The following is a 16,538-nucleotide window of genomic DNA, read 5'->3' on the forward strand; positions in this document are numbered from 1 at the left end:
TCCTGCTGAAATAAACAATGCCTTCCCTGAAATAGACGTTGTTTGGAGGGAAGCATATGTTGCTCTAAAACCTTTATATACCTTTCAGCATTCACAGAGCCTTCCAAAACATGCAAGCTGCCCATACCGTATGCACTTATGCACCCCCATACCATCAGAGATGCTGGCTTTTGAACTTAACGCTGATAACATGCTGGAAGGTCTCCCTCCTCTTTAGCCCGGAGGACACGACGTCCGTGATTTCCAACAAGAATGTCAAATTTGGACTCGTCTGACCATAAAACACTATTCCACTTTGAAATAGTCCATTTTAAATGAGCCTTGGCCCACAGGACACGACGGCGCTTCTGGACCATGTTCACATATGGCTTCCTTTTTGCATGATAGAGCTTTAGTTGGCATCTGCTGATGGCACGGCGGATTGTGTTTACGGACAGTGGTTTCTGAAAGTATTCCTGGGCCCATTTAGTAATGTCATTGACACAATCATGCCGATGAGTGATGCAGTGTCGTCTGAGAGCCCGAAGACCACGGACATCCAATAAAGGTCTCCGGCCTTGTCCCTTACGCACAGAGATTTCTCCAGTTTCTCTGAATCTTTTGATGATGTTATGCACTGTAGATGATGAGATTTGCAAAGCCTTTGCAATTTGACATTGAGGAACATTGTTTTTAAAGTTTTCCACAATTCTTTTACGCAGTCTTTCACAGATTGGAGAGCCTCTGCCCATCTTTACTTCTGAGAGACTCTGCTTCTCTAAGACAAAGCTTTTATAGCTAATCATGTTACAGACTTGATATCAATTAACTTAATTAATCACTAGATGTTCTCCCAGCTGAATCTTTTCAAAACTGCTTGCTTTTTTAGCCATTTGTTGCCCCCGTGCCAACTTTTTTGAGACCTGTAGCAGGCATTAAATTTTAAATGAGCTAATTAAGTGGATAAAAGTGTAAAATTTCTCAGTTTAAACATTTGCTACGTTATCTATGTTCTATTGTGAATAAAATATTGGCTCATGTGATTTGAAATTCCTTTAGTTTTCATTTTATTAAAATTTAAAAAACGTCCCAACTTTTCCGGAATTCGGGTTGTAGCTTAAAATGGCTTCATGTGAGAAAGTACTACAGATTTTGTAAAGTGAAGTGACATTCAGCCAAGTATGGTGACCCATACTCAGAATTTGTGCTCTGCATTTAACCCATCCGAAATGCACACACACAGTGAGCACACACCCGGAGCAGTGGGCAGCCATTTATGCTGCGGCGCCCGGGGAGCAGTTGGGGGTTCGATGCCTTGCTCAAGGGCACCTAAGTCGTGGTATTGAAGGTGGAGAGACAACTGTACATGCACTCCCCCCACCCACAATTCCTGCCGGCCCGGGACTCGAACTCACAACCTTTCGATTGGGAGTCCGACGGTGATTGATTCGGTGCATTCAGATGCTACCACTTTTAGATTACCATTTGTTTTGTATTTTGGACACTTAAAAATTTCTGAAAGTCACTGCATGTAAAATCATTTATAGAGATTACCCATTTCATCAGTGAAGTGAAGTGACATTCAGCCAAGTATGGTGACCCATACTCAGAATTTGTGCTCTGCATTTAACCCATCCGAAATGCACACACACAGAGCAGTGAACACACACACACACACTGTGAGCACACACCCGGAGCAGTGGGCAGCCATTTATGCTGCGGCGCCCAGGGAGCAGTTGGGGGTTCGATGCCTTGCTCAAGGGCACCTAAGTCGTGGTATTGAAGGTGGAGAGTGAAGTGTACATGCACTCCCCCCACCCACAATTCCTGCCGGTCCGGGACTCGAACTCACAACCTTTCGATTGGGAGTCCGACGCTCTAACCATTAGGCCACGACTTCCCCCATGTAATGTTAAATAAAGGCTGAGTAAAGGCTAAAAAGTAAAGGCTGACTGTCACTTTGATGGACAGATTATAACCATAGCTAAAGTTTTCAAGAAACTTTTGAAGAAAAAGTACACTACACTATTTTGGGGTTGGTAAAATAATTTACGCTCACGCTGTATTTCTTAGATAAAAAAAGACAATAAAAAAGTAATATTGTGAAATATTATTACATTTTTTAAAAAAAGTTATTATATATTTTTAAAACATTATTTATTCCTGTATGCAAAACTGCATTTTAAGCATCATTACTCCAGTCTTCAGTGTCACATGATCATTCAGAAATATTGACATATCATAATATGCTGATTTGCTGATCATGAGACATTTCTTATTATTATCAATGTTGAAAATAGTTTAGCTGCTTAATATTTTTGAAAACCATTTTTAAGGGTGTTTAAAAGTTTAAAAGAACAACATTTATTTTAAATAGATTATTTTTTTGTAACAGTGTAAATATCTTTACTCTTTACTTTTAATTACATTAATGCATCCTTTAAAAAAAGAAAGACATAATAATAATAATAATAATAATAATAATAATGATAATAATAATAAAAATCTTTCTGACCCCAAACTTTGAACAATGGTATGTGAATTTTTTTCTTTATATTCACTCTCCATCTCACACTTTTTCATTAAAAAAAAATCTTTATTTATATATTTCTTTATTTTTTTACACTTTATTTGAAGGTGTCCTTGTTACAGTATAATTATACATTTAAGTACTGAGTAACTATATGTAACTACATGTACTCACTGTATGGTTAGGGTTTGGCTTAGGGATACTTGCATGTAATTATGCATATATTATTGTTATTATAAAAGTAAGCACATGTAATGTGTAAACAGGGCACCTTAAAATAAAGTGTTACCAACTTTTTCTAATTTAAAATTAATCTTACAATTACTATTTTGATTCTTCACAATTTTGGCTAGCTTTGGAGATGAAATTATTGATGATGGGTCAATGCTTTTAATGAGCATGAAAAGGGACACACTTTAACAGCATCATCTTGCACTGTTATGATATTATGATATTATGTTGTTTCCCTGCTAGTGTTTACACTAAGGTTACAAACCAAGGTCTATAAAAACATAATTCCATCTGGAAATATATTCTAACAGGCCTACAGCCTTGATCGTTCAGTCAAGACAGCAGCACTTGAGTGTGTGTTTGTAGCACTGTACTATCTGATTAGTGGCTGGAGGACAAACTCCAGTGAAAAATGCGATCCAGATGAACTCTAGCTTGAAGTTCTAACAGGCCTCTGAATGAGGCGATGGCTACTCTCCAGGGTGCTTTCCCACTGCAGCTGCTTTCCTCCGCTGGCTCATTGCCCATTACTAGCCGTGCTCATCACACAGGGAAATAAACAGACCAAAATTTAAGAGGGCATGGTGCTAATAGGCCTATAAAGTGATGCCTGTCTCCATAACTGAGAATGCTTGTGAAATATTAAAGGTAATAAACAAATACTCTCTGATGATGGCTAAAGAGAGTGAGCCTCTATTCAGTTAGTTGTTCTGCTAAATTCACCCCTGGTGGATGGAACTGAAATGTAGAGTGAAATATCCTATACGGAAAAGGAGAGAGGCGAAATAGTGGAGGAAGTGAGGGGAAACCAGCTTATATCTCACAAACACATGTGTGCCACAGCTCTGAAAACCAGATGTACTGTAGCTTTTTTTAAAAGATTAAACTGAATGACATGCCACACAATTTAGATGTTCATGTATCATCAAAGATGGCGTCTTTTTAAATTTGCAGTTGGTTGTGGCATTTAAATGTGTTTACGTGCATGCTGAAGGTGGCTTGATAAAGAATGTTTTATGTCAGGATGAAATGCACAGAGTGCAGATTATAGAAAAGATCTCTACAACCTCTTTGAAATAAAGCTAGTGGATTGACCAACTTCAAAATTTCTTTATTTTTCTGTTTCACATACACACTTGCATTTTAGCAGTGATATGCATATATACAAAACTTTATCTTCTGTAAAAACAGCTGAAAATATGTATGATAAACATAGCATTTACAAACTGTTGTCCAATCAGATCTAAAAGTAATCGTTCTCAGATAGTAATATGGTTTAAAAGTGACTTGAAAGTTATATCAAATTAATAATTTTTACACAATACATTAAATATTTCTGGTATTTCAGCAGAAATACCAGAGGGAAGATCATAGCTTCAATCTAATATTATCTTAGACGATGTTAGACCTTGGAGTCCAGACTTTTGAGAACACCTGCACTCCAATAAGAATTTCCTTATTTCCATACAACAAGCAAGTCAAAAATCAAGGTTCACAGCAGCAAAAAAAAAAACTAAAGCCTATCTGCTATTTTAAAATAAAAGCCCTCAAACTTACTGTTTAGGACACCACCGGTGCTCATCAAGTGATTTCATGGGGTCTTCAAGGTCATTATGAATTTTGCATGAAAGCTTTTGAGATGCGTTAGCTTTTTTCACTTTTCTGTTGCGTGCGTACCTCTCTTTCCCAAGCAGGCTCCTAGCGATGCACTAAAGTGAAAAGATTGCTTTACCACAGGAATAAATATACGTCATGGCAAGATTAAAGTAGATGCTGGTTTATAATTAGCTCCGTCCCCCTCAGCAAGAGATCTCTAGTACATCTTTGCCATCTTGATGGAATGTGGATGTCAGCAGGGTTGGCTAGGAAGAATTGAGCAACCTATCAGCTTAAAGAAGAGTAGATTATTCACTCACACACCACCATATCTAAAGCTGCAGAGAACTATTAGATGTGCATTTTTAACTAGGGTCAGATCTGAATTAAGAGCCAAGACTTGAGACATACAGCATGACAACAGGTTGCATTCGCCACTCAGAGCCTGAGCAAAGCAAAGCGTCTGCAGAGAGTGATGCGAGATACACTTCCTGCCGGAGCTCCCTCAGGCTCTGAGCTCCATCAGTGCTGCTTACATTCTCTCCATTCAGACCACTTTCCATCTAACCTCCATGCCGAGCAGCTCTTAATGATCTAAAACATCCCTTCAATCATCTCCCAATCAAGCCCAGTCAAGCCTCCTCATCCTGGCGCTGTCACGCTGCAGCGGTGGCCCCATTAAACCTCCCAGATGTCTCAGCCCCTCTGTTGATTCTAAATGAATTCATGCAATTACCAGAGTACCCCTTTGCGTCGACAAACATTTTCTGAAAGAGGGTTAGGGGAGGAGGAGAACTTCTTGTAGGACAGGGAGGAGGAAATGGAGAAAAACACCAGCTCTGACATTTCAGGGAATTTCACAGGGACGGCTAATCGAAAGTGATCAGCGGAAGAGTTTAATATTTAACTAGTCAGCGACGCAGCCCAAAGTTTCTAATGAAATTATAACTCATGCTTGAAAAGCAAAAGTGCATGTGTTGTGGGAGCCTAAATTATTCAGCCGCCCCATATCTCTGAATTTCTGTTCACCCACAGACAAACGTGGCACTCGCAAGCTTTTAAGAAAGGAGGCAGACTGTGACGAGTGGCATGAGAAGATTACACCCGATCCCAAATTGAAGTGACTTGCTGACTGAAGTACATCCAGGAACAACTTAATTGTGCTAATTAATTGATTTCCTTAACTAAGGGACACACGCACATGATAAAATCACAAAGAATTTGATTTAGCTACAGTCTCACATTGCGCCCCTTCAGCACACCTGTGACTTTAAAAAGTATTAAATGTTCAAAAAAGTACATTAATTAGGCCATTTTGAGAAAGAAAGATGAGGGGCCCTCAATATCTATGAAGCTCGGTAAAATATTTAGGGCGGTAGCATTCATATTAATGGTAACATTACACATACGTCTCGCAGAATTCAATTAGAATTCAACTCAACATCGATGTCAGGCGCTTGTCAGGCATATAAATGTGCCGTAGCTTCGGGTTATGGTGTCTATTTTCATACATTATTTTTCAGGTAGCTTAGCTTTCGGCCACTCAACCACCCTTGCGGCGTTATTCCACCAGAAAAAGAATTACATACTTGATGGGGACTAATTAGATCAGCCCTCACCTGTGAGTCCCCCAGGGTGTTGTATCTCGACTTCCCTAAGGGTAGCGTGCACCAACTTTTTACGAAGAGCTTGCTTTTTACACTTTTTCCGCTCGTATGTGCTTCGAACCAAAACAGAAAAGGAGATCACAAAGCTCAAGTTGGGATCTGTGAACGATTTGTGAACGCTCAAGACAGCGTTCAAGTGTCCAAATGTGGTTTAAACCACTCAAAACGAATAACTCGAAGAGCCCTTAAGCTCTGTGTTTGCGTTTACCTTTCTGGTAACTGTGTTTTGACATTAAGTTTCTCATCTCTCTTTTGGGAGTTGTTTGTTCAGTGCGTTGTACTATTTTTAAGAACATTACGATGTGGAAAAATTAGAAATGAGGCAATCCGATATGTATAAAGCATAGAATCACAGGTTTGGGTTCTGGATTAGATGTTTAATTTATCAATGCAGTGTGGGTTAGAAAATGGATTTAAAGGGATAGTTCTCTAAAAAATAAACTTTCTTTTACTCATCTTTACGTTGTTCCAAACCTGTATGACTGTGTTCTCCTGCAGAACACAAGAGAAGGTATTTTGAAGTGTTTTGGGGGTCAGTGTGGTCCAAAACAACACTGACTGTCTCTGAAACAGACATTTTGCAAAAACTGCTCCACAGAATGATCAAATGCATGAAGGCCTGGCCTGGAACAACATTAGGGTGAATGAATCATGATACAAATTAAATTTTTTGGTGAACTATTCCTTAAAAAACAAACAAAAAAAATTAAGCGTTAAAGTGTGATTCGCGCTCTGTGGTCAAACTTATTTTGTGCATTCAGCTGTTAACTATAGAACATGACTTGAACAGATTTGGTTGGTAAGGTTTATCTTGATTTCTAATGCTTTACAAGTTGACTTCAGAGTGCACTGCTGGCTTGATTTCAGAGAGGACCCATAGTGTGATTCACATTAATATACTTTATCAATTTTCCTCTGAAATATAACAACAAACTGCTAGCTGTCAATTCCAAAGAGAATCTCAAGTTTTATTGATCTCAGTTTTTCTTTTAAATTAAATTATGAGATTTTCTTCTTGATTTCTAAGAAGTATTTAGCTTTGTTTGAGTCATTCTGAGCCTCATAAAACTAATATGAAGTCATAAATGCAGGACCACAGAGAAGCCAGCAGACCAGGGGGCCACACATCGATTTCTAAGGGCACATTTGATACTTGCTAAGTTTCTAATTGTTACGATGCTGAGAAAAAAAAAAAGAATACCTTTCAAGAAGCTTCTGTTTCATGCACACTGATTAAAGAATGTGTGAGACTTCAGTGACATGGCGGCTATTATTAATTCATTGCAAACAGTGGAATTTGGGTGTGTTACTTTGAAAAATGTTCAAAACTGCTGGCCTGTAATAAAAAAAGCAGCTTGTAAAAAAAAAAAAAAAAAAAAAAAAAATTCGAACTCATTAACATTTCATCTGCGAATTCTCTTTCATATGAAATATCCCCAATATACGGCTGTCACAATCAATCAGGTGTCCAGAAAAGAGAGTCTGACTAGCGAAAAAAGGGATGGGGGATATGTCAACGGTGGCACTCGCTGTTTCTTCTCTCTGTCATGTTGCCAAAGCCCAATGTTAAGCAGACACCACAGCCAAAAGGAAAAGTGAAGCTTGAGATTCTGACAAAAAAGAAAGAAAAGAAAAAAGTTCATGCCATCCTTCCCCTTCCCAATCTCCAGCTAAGGTTATGTTATCTTTAGAGGCAAGAGAATAGTTCAAAAGCATGGATTTCTCTCGCATTGAGATCTTTAGGGATGTGTTTGGCAAGAAAACCACTTGGCTCATAATTGTGTAATCGTATGCTTGGTCCCCTGATCCCGCATGAATTCTCTTACTTTCACCTTGAACTCAACTCTTGAAAGCACGAGTACAGAAGCAAGAGAGAGATGAGGAGGAACTGAGGAGGAAATGTGCATGTGATGCTGGCCCAGAGTGGAATTTGGTACTTGCAAAAAATGTAAAAGCATCACAGATTAAAAATTCAAAACTTCAAACGAGAGTTTGCTTAATTACCCTGATGATGAAAAGGTGATTATATATGGAAAAACTGTAAAAGACTGAGGAAGTTTTCATATTTTCATCTTCATATTTTGAAGAATGTTGGTATCCGAACAGTTACCACTGACATTTTAGATACTGAAACATTTTGCAATATAGTTTCTTTTATAAAAGTCTAACAAGTTATGACATGGATTGAGTGTTTTGGGTGAACTGTCTCTTTAAAATTAGTAGTTCTAAAGCAAAGGAATTGTGTAAGCCCCAAACAATTGAAAATATCAGAATATCAGTAATACACTGACCTTAACTAAAGAAGATGTATAGAAGCAGGTATCAAGTGTGCACCAGGAAGTTGATACACTCTCATACCCAGTGGGCAAGTATTATTCTGACTGTATATCATTATGGGTGAGTTGTCCTAATTAGCACAAGGGCAGAATAATGAATACAGCTCCATTAATCAAAAGGTAATATATGTAAAAGCAGTACTTTTGGCCTTGGGAGAAGCTGCTAAAGGTAGACAAGGAGAATTAAATCAAAGGAGGACAAAAAAATGTTCCTCCAGCGGTGAATATTGCTTTAATATTCATTTATACTCCATTTCTTGTATTGAACATACACAGCTTACTCTGTGCTGCTTCATTAGGTAGCAGGCAAAATAGAAAAAGTAAATGGAGTACAAAACAAAAGCTCTTTGCTCACCATTCTAAATTAGAACTCAGTTGTTGATGAAGATTTAAATATGTCTGAATACACTGCCTTTAAAAAAGATTTTTTTTTAAATTTTTTTTTATGATTTTGAAAAAGGTATCTTATGCTTACTAAGGCTGGATTTGTTTGAAAGAAAAAAATAAACAGTAAAACCAGTTATATTGTTAAGCATAATTAAAATTTAAAATAACAATTTAAAATCTTTTTGAACATATTGTAAAATGTAATTCATTCCTATGAGGAAAATGCTGATTATTCAGCAGACATTACTTCAGTTTTCAGTTTCAAATGATTTTTCAGAAATCATTCGATTAAGCAATTAGGTGCATAGCCTTTCTTATTATCAATGTTAAAATGTTTTTGTTTTTTTGTTTAATAATTTTGTGAAACCATATTTTTATTAGCATACTTTAATTAATAGAAATTTTCTTTTCTTTTCTTTCTTTCATATCTATATATCTATATCTATATCTCTCTCTCTCTCTCTCTCTCTCTCTCTATATATATATATATATATATGGAATGATACATCCTTGCTGAATAAAAGTATTAACTTAAAAAAAAAAATGTTTATTATTATTTATTTATTTTGCATACTTTTATTCAAATCCTTTGTTTGCTGTGAACCATGTTTTGTCTGTTTTTTATTTTGGCAAGCATTATCATGATAATTATAATGAAAATTAATTTGTGAGATGTTCAAGGATAACAATAACAGTTTTTTTGTACATAGCTTATTTTATCAGAATTCAAATTATGATGTATTCAATCAAATTATATGCATATAGTTTCCCTGCTTAGCTTGCAAAAACACAATGTCATTTAAGTTTTACTTTACTTTTATAGCCACCTGAAGTTTGTTAACTGTCTTCTTGTCTAAGTGCTCAACTGCTGTCATTGTTGGTGATGACCATGTTGAGGCTATAAAAAATTGTAGGTGTTGGCAGAATGTGTTACATTATATTATACATTTCACAATGTCCGGATACTTTTTGAGGCCACTCTATCTATTTATCTGTAATGTCTGATGTTTTCCCTTTCCAAAAAAAGCTGAATTAAAATGAAATTAATAACAGATTTGTTAGCTCAGCCCATACCTCTTAGACTCTTGTGCTGTCACTTAGCTCATGATTACAGTAGGTGTAGCGCACAGGACAATGCCTCAAATGTAAGCATCAACCAGAAGTGTCTCTATGTAGGTCATGAGGCGCAGATGGAGGCAGATGACACAGTGATGGTGGTGGGTAGAAATGTTTGAGAAAGCACTCAAGTGATCTCATTTTCCGAGGCTGCCACAACAATCTTCTCTTCAGACTGCTGATTCCTCTAGTCTCCCTTTTTTGATACATTTGCACCTCCAAATCCAAAGTGAACATACTCGCACCCTCTCAGTGTCTTTCCATCTCTCTCCTTCACTCAGTCTCTAGTACACATATACATTATGCCGGTCTGACATGGATGGATGGTTTTAAAATGCTTCTATGGATGTAAAAATAAACTTGTGCTGAGTGAAAGCTGCTAATGTTTTTATTTTTTTTTTATAATAAACACAGAAAGAGACGAGAGAGCTGAAGATCCTAGCCACAGTGGGAAAATGTGCCATTAGGTTTTATCGTGAAGCTCAGAGCACTTTTCACTGAGGAAAAATCTAATTTCTTTTGAATGTGAGAAGTGTATGTAAATTCTGTATATGTATAAAGTAAGTATATATAGACATTTGTTGCTATTTCAAAAAGATATGATTTAACATTTAATTGTCTTTATTTTGAATGATACAAACTGAAAAACTGATTAAAGTTAGTCCAAAATTCTTAGCCTTCCAACTCCAAAGTGTCTCGTTTCTGTCATAATAAAACATAATGGCATTTTATTTTGAATTTCCTATTAGTAATTCATGGTCAAAATTGTTTCTTTGACCACTTTCGGTGATCCTAAATGTATAACACTTCTTAAAAAAGAAAGAGTCAATAATCTGTTATGTGTGCACTGTATGAGACCATTTCCACATATGATCTTCAATATTCATATTATGGAAAAGAAAACAATGGAAAAGACAGAATGAGGCAAGTGGCTTGTGTTTCACCTGACACCTCTCTCAGCACTTAAAAGACGACAGCCCTCTCCGCATCTATTTTCTTATTCTATCTTATCAGTTACATTTAACACCTTAACGAGAGGAGCAGCTGCACATATCAAAGTAGCACTTTTGTCATATAGCATTAGAGCAGGCTACCTTTTCTCTCTTTCAGTTATTTCCCCCTGATCACAGATTGTTTTCCAGCAGATAGAATGAAAGACAATGATTAAAATATGAAAGGTGCATGTTCTTTGTGCTTGATGATGGCTAATTTCTAAAAAGTGAGCCACCTTCTCTCTCATTTATACATGCTTGCCATTTTGCTCTTTCACTTTTTACCCCCTACAAGCCGTCATTTTTTTCTAATTTAACTGGAATCAGTTAAACTTTTTTATTTATTATTTATTTATTTATTTTTTATAAATGTTAGTATGTGCTACATTTTCCAGTAAGCTTAGTTCAATAGACTACTGTTTTTGCCACTCAACAGTACTCAAAAACAAAGGTCAGAAGGCCATGAGGTGAGACTGGCGCCAAAGATTGCCGCGCACCGGAGAGTGACGACACACATAAATCGTGCGTGTATGTTGCTTTTTTATTGTTTCGTAATTGAGACTGTATTTGAAAGTTTATAGAAAACATGAAAACGGATTACAATCTCTTTCCGTGCGAGTAAATGTGTGCATTTTTGTTATGCCCATGTGTTTCATCCTTTGTTTGAGTCATGTTTACATTTTCAAGAATTTTCCCACCTAAAGTTAAACATTAATAAATACATTATAAGTGTCTCATTATACTAACGGTCACATGTGGCGCTTTCTACGAGCACTGTTTCGCTGTCAAACATTCGGTCCCAAACTAAATGCCTGTGCTGTTCGGTGACAGTTCGCTAGATGGGGCTATAAGTCTTTAATTGTTGCAGAAAAACCTTCAAAGGAAGAAGGCCCATAACTAAACGTTAACGTCTCAATATGTTAAGTCCTGGTCAAATAAATCTTCCAGCATTTCCCCTAGTTCATTATTTGTTCCATGTGTTTGGAAACAAGGCGTTTTTAATCAATAATAAATATTGTAACCCTTAAGTGGTTTCTGTTTACTTGGCGATACAGATATTTGAAAGGCTGGAAGGACAGTATGTCTAAGTGACTGAGTGAATAAAATAATGAAATGGGACCCTGTAAAAAGAACTTCCAACACTAACATCAGGTCAAACCCTTAAATCAGCTCACCACCCTTATCTAAAAGTAAAACGGCAGCATGCCATCAGTGCACCACTGATGTAAAGGTAAAAGTGAATATTTTACGTTGTTTCCTTTGGCAGTACAAACCATAATAAAAGGAGTAATGAAACCAAATTTTATTGAAATCACATTATTTAAGGCTAATGATTTGAAAAGGAGTAATGAATTAATTGTTTTATGTTGCTGCCCATTTAAGGGTTGATTCATGCCCATTGCCACAAGCTCACTTCTTTTATTTTTTCTTCTATGTGCACATAAAGAGAGAGAGAGAGAGAGAGAGAGAGAGAGAGAGAGAGAGAGAGAGAGAGAGAGAGAGAGAGAGAGAGAGAGAGAAAACATCAAAAATTATGACCCAGCAGCATGCAGTGTTGCTTTTGTTTGCTTTCTTTTTCTGCTCTCTCTCTTTCATACACATATCATACATGTAATCACTCTACAGATCACTTGGGGATTTTTAAGAGAGCACTTCACAGTAAGTAGAAGCTGCTGGGTTGAAGGAAACGATAAGAGATCGATATGCACGTGCAGTTCTGCCTCAAAGGTGAATCCCAGTGTTTGGATGTGATTCACACACATTCATTATACGGAGCATCAGAGGGCCTTATATCAAATACAATAAGAAAGGCAGAGACTAACAGATGTGAGAGGGTGTCCGCTGGAACTGAGGCCATCCTTCTCAATATGTACAAAGGGGGCTATGCTTTATCTTCATCAGTAGTCTGTGCAAGCACACATACAGACTCCTCATTCTTCACCACCATATATGCACAGTATAGACAGACAGATAGATAAAAAATAAGTTGAAAAGTTTCTCATTGTTTCAAAGAATCAAATCTCAATCAAGGGATTGCTGATTTTAAAAAACAGCAAGAAGCAGAGCCAAACTGCCCACCTGAGGAGGCATGAGCATATAAAGCCAGTACAGACAGCTGTGTTACATAACTTAGTAGTCTGAGTGCCCTCAACAGGCACTAATCTCTCTGAGCTCCTCGTGCTCAACTGTGCGGTTCAACTGTGCTCTTTCTAATAGAAAATTAATACATCTTAATAGCACGCTTGACCTTAACAGGTTTCTCATTGACCATGACATTCCCAACTATTTCCTACTTAAATGACAATATATTGACTTACTAGCTAAGAGTCAGTTCTTTCATGAGTGGATAGCGATGGCAAATACACCTTAAGCAGTTGCATTGCACCTAGATGAATTTTGTGTTATAAAAATGTTTTCCTTATGTTATTTCTGAGAGTTATGGGAACATTCAAAACATTTTTTTTTCTTAATGTGTTGAATTGAATGTTAAATGAACATTTTAGTTACATTTCTGCAAGCATGTTTTATTCAGAGACAGAACGTTCCTGTGAACATTTCTTGTTAGCTGTGATATGTTCCCAGTTGTAACTTGTAACTGGAACACCTTCCCAAGTCCAAGTTTCTGAATTGGAGTCTCGGAGGAATCGCAGTAACTCCAATTTCAGAATTCAATATGGCTACTCAGTGCATCAACAGAAGAGAAACAGTAGTAATATATTGTTTATTAATTTTATATTGTATAATTTTTGAATTAACTGATATTGCTAACAATGGTTGTGTCCATCTTCATTTTCTGACTTCTCTTCTGGAACTTGGACTATACCTTTAACCTTCATGTTGTGTTAAATTTCATTTTGACTCGGAGAGGCACCATTTTTTATTTTTTTTAATTGCTAATTAATGTATTGTGTTGGACTAAAACTTACTGACTTTGTTAACACAAGGCATAACAACTTCCCAAAGAGATCTTATGCACGTCAGTTTTTGAGTAAACATTGCCAAAATTATCCACATAACGTTGTTTTTGGACTGAGGTACATAAGCTGTCAGTTCCAGAACTACCGAAAGAATAGAAGATGACAAGATGATTGTATCCAATATTTGGTTTTAGTAGCAAGAAATTTTTAAAAGGCCGGACATTTTTGACTGGGAACAACTAATTAGGTAAAGGATTTTCAGAACAATCCAACAGAACAATGGTTAAAATAGTTAAGTAAGATAAGTTCAGATAAGTAAAATAAAATTAAAATGTTAGAAATACCTGAACATTTTAACTGATATTCATGAAGCCACTTTTAAATACTTAGTATTTGACCGTGCTAAGTGTGTTTTACTCCAAGAGGTGTTGCAGCTGATTCAGCGGACGGCGCAGTTGGCCAAGTCTGTGTTTTCACACTTGAAAACTAGTGTGTGTCACATCCTCTGAGCAGTGAAAGACAGAGATCAGAGGTCAAATCCATTATGGAGTTAGAGAAGGACAGAGACATCCACTCGGCTAGGGATGACAAGGCCTTTGTTGCTATGGGAACAGAGGGTAAGAGGTCTGTCCTTGCTGAACTGTTCCCAGAGCCTGGGGACCAACAAACATGTAGTGGACCACATGCTCTATCCTTTCAAAATCAAGCTGTCTTGTACTCTGATGGACGTTTTGAATGTCAGCAAAGGTTTTGAGGCTGGCTTTGTCAGCCTGAACACTGTATTACCTTGGTCTCATTGGAATAAAAGACACAAATGGAGATTTTGGTTGAATTCTACATAGGGATGTTTTAAACCTATATACATAACAGGACATTATAGTCCACAGACAGGCAGATCTTGTTTTCTGTGTTTCAGTGTAGACATGGTGTAGGATCTAAGACATGGATTGAATCTGTATTACATGTGTAGTGGGATGAAGTGTGAATCTGGGCTCAGGCCATCAATTATGAATCGAGATATACAACCGAGGCTACATGTCACTGGATTTTTTCAAGAGGAAAAGAGAAACACAAGTTTGCCATTCGCATAAATGGTTAGGAACACAATCGTCTAGGCTCTGTTTTTGAGCTAAACACTTCTTTGTACCACTGGCCTGTCATTCTTGCTTAAAATGCTCTCAAGCAGATAGCAAAGACACATTATGTGATATCAGTAAGCTTTTAACAGACAGTAACAATCCTATGTGAAGGGAGTGAAAGAAAACAATACTCATGTGATCTGATTCATTCCTGTGTTTACTCATATTTGTCTGTACTCACAAGCATACATACCCTCATTCTCAGTAATAGCAGAATTATTATTATTTTTTTATTCAAAACTCCCGTGTATTGCCCTCTAGAGACAAAAAAGCAAACAGTCATGAACATGTTTATGGTTGTTCCTATCAGATATACATATACTGGAGAATAACAATAAGACCTACTACTGTAGGGACAGTGTTACAGTGAGTTGAGGAACATAAAGGAGGTTAACCTGCTCTTGAAGCTTACCCAGGGGAATATACATTTCATGGGCTTCCTACACTTTGATTTTCATGCACTTTTCATTTGTAAGAGAAAAGATTTAACAGAGCAGGGAACAGCTGCTTAATATATTTTTCTTGAAACAATGATTCAGCCTTTGATGAATAAAGAACAGCATTTATTTGAAACGTGAATGTCTTCAGTGTGACTTTTGGAGTATATACAGTAATATATAATTTTCAATATAATGCATGCTTGTTAAAGGAATAGTTCACCCAAAAATGAAAATGTCGTCATCATTTACTCACCCTCATGTCATTCCCAACCTGTATAAGTGTCTTTCTTATGTTGAAAACAAAAAAAAACCTTTTGGAGAACGAAACAGTTTTTGTCCCTATTGACTTCCATAGTAGGGAAAGAAATACTATGGAAGTAAATGGGGACTGTCAACTGTTTGATTACCACCATTCTTCAAAATATCTTATTTTATGTTCAGCATAAGAAAGAAACTCATGCAGGTTTGGAACGACATGAGGGTTAATAAATGATGACAAAATTTTTGGGTGAACTATTCCTCTAAATAAAGTATTCATTTATATAAATAAATAAATAAATAAAAACTTACTGACGCCTATTGAACAATCTGAACATATAAGAAAGTAATACAAAAATTATTTTGGGTGAACTATTCCTCTAAATAAAGTATTCATTTATATAAATAAATAAATAAATAAATAAACTTACTGACCCCTATTGACCAATCTGAACATATAAGAAAGTAATACAAAATTATATATATATATATATATAATACTGCTAAAATATTTAATATTTAAATATATATATATATATGTGTGTGTATGCTAGTAACAGTTTAGGCTACATTTCTACATATATGAGAATTTTGTATTTAGTAATGTATTATCTAAAAATCTGCTACATAAGTTCATCTACCTGAGAACCGGGTGCTCATGGTCTTCAATCCAGGGGGAGCATATCCCAGTGATATTTCCAAAGGTCACTATCATTATTGTTGCTTAGCAACCTGGAGCACAAACTGTAGAAATACACATCAATGGAATAGAGACTGCGTGATGAAAGTACTCTAACTGCCTAAATGACTGGTTATGTTTGTGATAGCACACACATTTTTTTTTTTAGGATATTCAGTGATGTTTTCATGTTTACATTCAACTAATGTTCCACCTGCAATCTATTTGTAGTGACCTGCTGGAAACAGTTTTCCAGATATCAAAAGGCTT

This window comes from Carassius carassius, chromosome 7, assembly GCF_963082965.1.
Source record: "Carassius carassius chromosome 7, fCarCar2.1, whole genome shotgun sequence".
NCBI classification, from domain to species: domain Eukaryota; kingdom Metazoa; phylum Chordata; class Actinopteri; order Cypriniformes; family Cyprinidae; genus Carassius; species Carassius carassius.